The following is an 8,943-nucleotide window of genomic DNA, read 5'->3' on the forward strand; positions in this document are numbered from 1 at the left end:
GTCCCTTGCTCACTTTGCCACTGGATTCAAGCAAGCATGGCTGAAAACGGCTGGAATGCCAGAAACTGGTCCTAGGAAGCATGTTTCTGGTCCAGGGAAGGCATGCTTGGCAGTTCGGGCTGAACTTTTCCATGAGGCACAGGGTCAGACTGATTTGCATATGGCCATGTCTGAAACTGGGGTAGCAGAGTGGGCTAAAGAACGGTGATGGATTAGACCCAGATCTGTTGACTGGGTGTGAGTGTTTGATTGGTTCAGATGCTCCGTCCATCACCGCCACCTTTTGTACCGCTTTGTTCGCCATAAGTTGGCAGGGTATGCTCAGACGTGAGTCCCTTGCTCACTTTGCCACTGGATTCAAGCAAGCCTGGCTGAAGACGGCTGCAATGCCAGAAACCGGTCCTAGGAAGCTTGTTTCCGGTCCAGGGAAGGCATTCTTGGCAGTTCGGGCTGGACTGTTCCCATGAGGAACAGGGTCAGACTGACTTGCATATGGCCATGTCTGAACTGGGGTAGCAGAGTGGGCTGAAGAACGTTGATGGATTAAACCCAGATCTGTTGACTGGGTGTGAGTGTTTGATTGGTTCAGGTGCTCCGTCCATCACCACCCCCTTTGGTACCGCTTTGTTCGCCATAAGTTGGCAGGGTATGCTCAGACGTGAGTCCCTTGCTCACTTTGCCACTGGATTCAAGCAAGCCTGGCTGAAGACGGCTGAAATGCCAGAAACCAGTCCTAGGAAGGTTGTTTCCGGTCCAGGGAAGGCATTGCTTGGCAGTTCTGGCTGAAATGTTCCCATGAGGCACAGGGTCCGATTGATTTTGATATGGCCATGTCTGAACTGGGGTGGCAGAGTGGGCTAAAGAACGGTGATGGATTAAACCCAGATCTGTTGAATGGGTGTGAGTGTTTGATTGGTTCAGATGCTCCGTCCATCACCATCCCCTTTTGTACCGCTTTGTTCGCCATAAGTTGGCAGCTTATGCTCAGACGTGAGTCCCTTGCTCACTTTTCCACTGGATTCAAGCAAGCCTGGCTGAAGACGGCTGAAATGCCAGAAACCGGTCCTAGGAAACTTGTTTCCGGTCCAGGGAAGGCATGGCTTGGCAGTTCGGACTGGACAGTTCCCATGAGGCACAGGGTCAGACTGATTTGCATATGGCCATGTATGAACTTGAGTGGCAGAGTGGGCTAAAGAACGGTGATGGATTAAACCCAGATATGTTGACTGGATGTGAGTGTTTGATTGGTTCAGATGCTCCGTCCATCACCACCCCCTTTTGTACTGCTTTGTTCGCCATAAGTTGGCAGGGTATGCTCAGACGTGAGTCCTTTGCTCACTTTGCCACTGGATTCAAGCAAGCCTGGCTGAAGACGGCTGAAATGCCAGAAACCGGTCCTAGGAAGCTTCTTTCAGGTCTAGGAAAGGCATGGCTTGGCAGTTCCGGCTGGACTGTTCCCTTGAGCCACAGGGTCAGACTGATTTGCATATGGCCATGTCTGAACTGGGGTGGCAGAGTGGGCTAAAGAACGTTGATGGATTAAACCCAGATCTGTTGACTGGGTGTGAGTGTTTGATTGGTTCAGATGCTCCGTCCATCAACACCCCCTTTCTTACCGCTTTGTTCGCTATAAGTTGGCAGGGTATGCTCAGACGTGAGTCCCTTGCTCACTTTGCCACTGGATTCAAGCAAGTCTGGCTGAAGACAGCTGAAATGCCAGAAACCGGTCCTAGGAAGGTTGTTTCCGGTCCAGGGGAGGAATTGCTTGGCAGTTCTGGCTGAAATGTTCCCATGAGGCACAGGGTCCGACTGATTTAGATATGGCCATGTCTGAACTGGGGTGGCAGAGTGGGCTAAAGAACTGTGATGGACTAAACCCAGATCTGTTGACTGGGTGTGAGTGTTTGATTGGTTCAGATGCTCCGTCCATCACCACCCCCTTTTGTACCACTTTGTTCGCCATAAGTTCGCAGGGTATGCTCAGACGTGAGTCCCTTGCTCACTTTGCCACTGGATTCAAGCAAGCCTGGCTAAAGACAGCTGAAATGCCAGAAACCGGTCCTAGGAAGCTGTTTCCAGTCCAGGGAAGGCATGGCTTGGCAGTTAGCGCTGGACTGGTCCCATGGGGCACAGGGTCAGACTGATTTGCATTTGGCCATGTCTGAACTGAGGTGGCAGAGTGGGCTAAAGATCGGTGATGGATTAAACCCAGAGTTGTTGACTGGGTGTGAGTGTTTGATTGGTTCAGTTGCTCCGTCCATCACCACCCCCTTTTGTACCGCTTTGTTCGCCATAAGTTCACAGGGTATGCTCAGACGTGAGTTCCTTGCTCACTTTGCCACTGGATTCAAGCAAGCCTGGCTGAAGACGGCTGAAATGCCAGAAACCGGTCCTAAGAAGGTTGTTTCCGGTCCAGGGAAGGCATTGCTTGGCAGTTCGGGCTGAAATGTTCCCATGAGGCACAGGGTCCGACTGATTGAGATATGGCCATGTCTGAACTGGGGTGGCAGAGTGGGCTAAAGAACGGTGATGGATTAAACGCAGATCTGTTGATTGGGTGTGAGTGTTTGATTGGATCAGATGCTCCGTCCATCACCATCCCCTTTTGTACCGCTTTGTTCGCCATAAGTTGGCAGGGTATGCTCAGACATGAGTCCCTTGCTCACTTTTCCACTGGATTCAAGCAAGCCTGACTGAAGATGGCTGAAATGCCAGAAACCAGTCCTCAGAAGCTTGTTTCCGGTCCAGGGAAGGCATGGCTTGGCAGTTCGGGCTGGACTGTTCCCATGAGGCACAGGGTCAGACTGATTTGCATAAGGCCATGTCTGAACTGAGGTGGCAGAGTGGGCTAAAGAACGGTGATGGATCAAACCCAGAGCTGTTGACTGGGTGTGAGTGTTTGATTGGTTCAGATGCTCCATCCATCACCACCCCCTTTTGTACCGCTTTGTTCGCCATAAGTTGGCAGGGTATGCTCAGACGTGAGTCCCTTGCTCACTTTGCCACTGGATTCAAGCAAGCATGGCTGAAAACGGCTGGAATGCCAGAAACTGGTCCTAGGAAGCATGTTTCTGGTCCAGGGAAGGCATGGATTGGCAGTTCAGGCTGGACTGTTCCCATGAGGCACAGGGTCAGACTGATTTGCATATGGCCATGTCTGAAACTGGGGTAGCAGAGTGGGCTAAAGAACGGTGATGGATTAGACCCAGATCTGTTGACTGGGTGTGAGTGTTTGATTGGTTCAGATGCTCCGTCCATCACCGCCACCTTTTGTACCGCTTTGTTCGCCATAAGTTGGCAGGGTATGCTCAGACGTGAGTCCCTTGCTCACTTTGCCACTGGATTCAAGCAAGCCTGGCTGAAGACCGCGGAAATGCCAGAAACCGGTCCTAGGAAACTTGTTTCGGGTCTAGGGAAGGCATGGCTTGGCAGTTCGGGCTGGACAGTTCCCATGAGGCACAGGGTCAGACTGATTTGCATAGGGCCATGTCTGAACTGGGGTGGCAAAGTGGGTAAAAGAACGGTGATGGATTAAACCCAGATCTGTTGACTGGGTGTGAGTGTTTGATTGGTTCAGATGCTCCGTCCATCACCGCACCCTTTTGTACTGCTTTGTTCGCCATAAGTTGGCAGGGTATGCTCAGACGTGAGTCCTTTGCTCACTTTGCCACTGGATTCAAGCAAGCCTGGCTGAAGACGGCTGAAATGCCAGACACCGGTCCTAGGAAACTTGTTTCTGGTCTAGGGAAGGCATGGCTTGGCAGTTCGGGCTGGACAGTTCCCATGAGGCACAGGGTCCGACTGATTTGCATATGGCCATGTCTGAACTGGGGTGGCAAAGTGGGCAAAAGAACGGTGATGGATTAAACCCAGATCTGTTGACTGGGTGTGAGTGTTTGATTGGTTCAGATGCTCCGTCCATCACCACCCCCTTTTGTACTGCTTTGTTCACCATAAGTTGGCAGGGTATGCTCAGACGTGAGTCCTTTGCTCACTTTGCCACTGGATTCAAGCAAGCCTGGCTGAAGACGGCAGAAATGCCAGAAACCGGTCCTAGGAAGCTTGTTTCAGGTCCAGGGAAGGCATGGCTTGGCAGTTCGGGCTGGACTTTTCCCATGAGGCATAGGGTCAGACTGATTTGCATAAGGCCATGTCTGAAGTGGGGTGGCAGAGTAAGCTAAAGAACGGTGATGGATTAAACCCAGAGCTGTTGACTGGGTGCGAGTGTTTGATCGGTTCAGATGCTCTGTCATTCACCACTCCCTTTTGTACCGCTTTGTTCGCCATAAGTTGGCAGGGTATGCTCAGACGTGAGTCCCTTGCTCACTTTGCCACTGGATTCAAGCAAGCCGGGCTGAAAACGGCTGAAATGCCAGAAACCGGTCCTAGGAAGCTTGTTTCCGGTCCAGGGAAGGCATGGCTTGGCAGTTCGGGCTGGACTGTTCCCGTGAGGCACAGGGTCAGACTGATTTGCATAAGGCCATGTCTGAACTGAGGTGGCAGAGTGGGCTAAAGAACGGCGATGGATTAAACCCAGAGCTGTTGACTGGGTGTGAGTGTTTGATTGGTTCAGATGCTCCGTCCATCACCACCCCCTTTTGTACTGCTTTGTTCGCCATAAGTTGGCAGGGTATGCTCAGACGTGAGTCCCTTGCTCACTTTGCCACTGGATTCAAGCAAGCCTGGCTGAAGACGGCTGCAATGCCAGAAATCGGTCCTAGGAAGCTTGTTTCCCGTCCAGGGAAGGCATGCTTGGCAGTTCGGGCTGGACTTTTCCATGAGGCATAGGGTCAGACTGATTTGCATAAGGCCTTGTCTGAAGTGGGGTGGCAGAGTGGGCTAAAGAACGGTGATGGATTAAACCCAGAGCTGTTGACTGGGTGCGAGTGTTTGATCGGTTCAGATGCACTGTCATTCACCACTCCCTTTTGTACCGCTTTGTTCGCCATAAGTTGGCAGGGTATGCTCAGACGTGAGTCCCTTGCTCACTTTGCCACTGGATTCAAGCAAGCCTGGCTGAAGACGGCTGCAATGCCAGAAACCGGTCCTAGGAAGCTTGTTTCCGGTCCAGGGAAGGCATTCTTGGCAGTTCGGGCTGGACTGTTCCCATGAGGAACAGGGTCAGACTGACTTGCATATGGCCATGTCTGAACTGGGGTAGCAGAGTGGGCTGAAGAACGTTGATGGATTAAACCCAGATCTGTTGACTGGGTGTGAGTGTTTGATTGGTTCAGGTGCTCCGTCCATCACCACCCCCTTTGGTACCGCTTTGTTCGCCATAAGTTGGCAGGGTATGCTCAGACGTGAGTCCCTTGCTCACTTTGCCACTGGATTCAAGCAAGCCTGGCTGAAGACGGCTGAAATGCCAGAAACCAGTCCTAGGAAGGTTGTTTCCGGTCCAGGGAAGGCATTGCTTGGCAGTTCTGGCTGAAATGTTCCCATGAGGCACAGGGTCCGATTGATTTTGATATGGCCATGTCTGAACTGGGGTGGCAGAGTGGGCTAAAGAACGGTGATGGATTAAACCCAGATCTGTTGACTGGGTGTGAGTGTTTGATTGGTTCAGATGCTCCGTCCATCACCATCCCCTTTTGTACCGCTTTGTTCGCCATAAGTTGGCAGCTTATGCTCAGACGTGAGTCCCTTGCTCACTTTTCCACTGGATTCAAGCAAGCCTGGCTGAAGACGGCTGAAATGCCAGAAACCGGTCCTAGGAAACTTGTTTCCGATCCAGGGAAGGCATGGCTTGGCAGTTCGGACTGGACAGTTCCCATGAGGCACAGGGTCAGACTGATTTGCATATGGCCATGTATGAACTTGAGTGGCAGAGTGGGCTAAAGAACGGTGATGGATTAAACCCAGATATGTTGACTGGATGTGAGTGTTTGATTGGTTCAGATGCTCCGTCCATCACCACCCCCTTTTGTACTGTTTTGTTCGCCATAAGTTGGCAGGGTATGCTCAGACGTGAGTCCCTTGCTCACTTTGCCACTGGATTCAAGCAAGCCTGGCTGAAGACGGCTGCAATGCCAGAAATCGGTCCTAGGAAGCTTGTTTCCCGTCCAGGGAAGGCATGCTTGGCAGTTCGGGCTGGACTTTTCCATGAGGCATAGGGTCAGACTGATTTGCATAAGGCCATGTCTGAAGTGGGGTGGCAGAGTGGGCTAAAGAACGGTGATGGATTAAACCCAGAGCTGTTGACTGGGTGCGAGTGTTTGATCGGTTCAGATGCACTGTCATTCACCACTCCCTTTTGTACCGCTTTGTTCGCCATAAGTTGGCAGGGTATGCTCAGACGTGAGTCCCTTGCTCACTTTGCCACTGGATTCAAGCAAGCCTGGCTGAAGACGGCTGCAATGCCAGAAACCGGTCCTAGGAAGCTTGTTTCCGGTCCAGGGAAGGCATGCTTGGCAGTTCGGGCTGGACTGTTCCCATGAGGAACAGGGTCAGACTGACTTGCATATGGCCATGTCTGAACTGGGGTAGCAGAGTGGGCTGAAGAACGGTGATGGATTAAACCCAGATCTGTTGACTGGGTGTGAGTGTTTGATTGGTTCAGGTGCTCCGTCCATCACCACCCCCTTTGGTACCGCTTTGTTCGCCATAAGTTGGCAGGGTATGCTCAGACGTGAGTCCCTTGCTCACTTTGCCACTGGATTCAAGCAAGCCTGGCTGAAGACGGCTGAAATGCCAGACACCAGTCCTAGGAAGGTTGTTTCCGGTCCAGGGAAGGCATTGCTTGGCAGTTCTGGCTGAAATGTTCCCATGAGGCACAGGGTCCGATTGATTTTGATATGGCCATGTCTGAACTGGGGTGGCAGAGTGGGCTAAAGAACGGTGATGGATTAAACCCAGATCTGTTGACTGGGTGTGAGTGTTTGATTGGTTCAGATGCTCCGTCCATCACCATCCCCTTTTGTACCGCTTTGTTCGCCATAAGTTGGCAGCTTATGCTCAGACGTGAGTCCCTTGCTCACTTTTCCACTGGATTCAAGCAAGCCTGGCTGAAGACGGCTGAAATGCCAGAAACCGGTCCTAGGAAACTTGTTTCCGATCCAGGGAAGGCATGGCTTGGCAGTTCGGACTGGACAGTTCCCATGAGGCACAGGGTCAGACTGATTTGCATATGGCCATGTATGAACTTGAGTGGCAGAGTGGGCTAAAGAACGGTGATGGATTAAACCCAGATATGTTGACTGGATGTGAGTGTTTGATTGGTTCAGATGCTCCGTCCATCACCACCCCCTTTTGTACTGTTTTGTTCGCCATAAGTTGGCAGGGTATGCTCAGACGTGAGTCCTTTGCTCACTTTGCCACTGGATACAAGCAAGCCTGGCTGAAGACGGCTGAAATGCCAGAAACCGGTCCTAGGAAGCTTCTTTCAGGTCTAGGAAAGGCATGGCTTGGCAGTTCGGGCTGGACTGTTCCCTTGAGCCACAGGGTCAGACTGATTTGCATATGGCCATGTCTGAACTGGGGTGGCAGAGTGGGCTAAAGAACGTTGATGGATTAAACCCAGATCTGTTGACTGGGTGTGAGTGTTTGATTGGTTCAGATGCTCCGTCCATCAACACCCCCTTTCTTACCGCTTTGTTCGCTATAAGTTGGCAGGGTATGCTCAGACGTGAGTCCCTTGCTCACTTTGCCACTGGATTCAAGCAAGTCTGGCTGAAGACAGCTGAAATGCAAGAAACCGGTCCTAGGAAGGTTGTTTCCGGTCCAGGGGAGGCATTGCTTGGCAGTTCTGGCTGAAATGTTCCCATGAGGCACAGGGTCCGACTGATTTAGATATGGCCATGTCTGAACTGGGGTGGCAGAGTGGGCTAAAGAACTGTGATGGATTAAACCCAGATCTGTTGACTGGGTGTGAGTGTTTGATTGGTTCAGATGCTCCGTCCATCACCACCCCCTTTTGTACCACTTTGTTCGCCATAAATTCGCAGGGTATGCTCAGACGTGAGTCCCTTGCTCACTTTGCCACTGGATTCAAGCAAGCCTGGCTAAAGACAGCTGAAATGCCAGAAACCGGTCCTAGGAAGCTGTTTCCAGTCCAGGGAAGGCATGGCTTGGCAGTTAGCGCTGGACTGGTCCCATGGGGCACAGGGTCAGACTGATTTGCATATGGCCATGTCTGAATTGGGGTGGGAGAGTGGGCTAAAGAACGGTGATGGATTAAACCCAGATCTGTTGACTGGGTGTGAGTGTTTGAGTGGTTCAGATGCTCCGTCCATCACCACCCCCTTTTGTACCGCTTTGTTCGCAATAAGTTGGCAGGGTATGCTCAGAAGTGAGTCCCTTGCTCACTTTGCCACTGGATTCAAGCAAGCCTGGCTGAAGACGGCTGAAATGCCTGAAACCGGTCATAGGAAGCTTGTTTCCGGTCCAGGGAAGGCATGGCTTAGCAGTTCGGGCTGGACTGTTCCCGTGAGGCACAGGGTCAGACTGATTTGCATAAGGCCATGTCTGAACTGAGGTGGCAGAGTGGGCTAAAGATCGGTGATGGATTAAACCCAGAGCTGTTGACTGGGTGTGAGTGTTTGATTGGTTCAGATGCTCCGTCCATCACCACCCCCTTTTGTACCGCTTTGTTCGCCATAAGTTGGCAGGGTATGCTCAGACTTGAGTCCCTTGCTCACTTTGCCACTGGATTCAAGCAAGCCTGGCTGAAGACGGCTGAAATGCCAGAAACTGGTCCTAGGAAGCTTGTTTCCGGTCCAGGGAAGGCATGGCTTGGCAGTTCGGGCTGCACTGTTCCCATGAGGCACAGGGTCAGACTGATTTGCATATGGCCACGTCTGAACTGGGGCGGAAGAGTGGGTTAAAGAACGGTGATGGATTAAACCCAGATCTGTTGACTGGGTGTGAGTGTTTGATTGGTTCAGATGCTCCGTTCATCATCACCCCCTTTTGTACCGCTTTGTTCGCCACAAGTTGGCAGGGTAT

This window comes from Lissotriton helveticus, chromosome 7, assembly GCF_964261635.1.
Source record: "Lissotriton helveticus chromosome 7, aLisHel1.1, whole genome shotgun sequence".
NCBI lineage: Eukaryota > Metazoa > Chordata > Amphibia > Caudata > Salamandridae > Lissotriton > Lissotriton helveticus.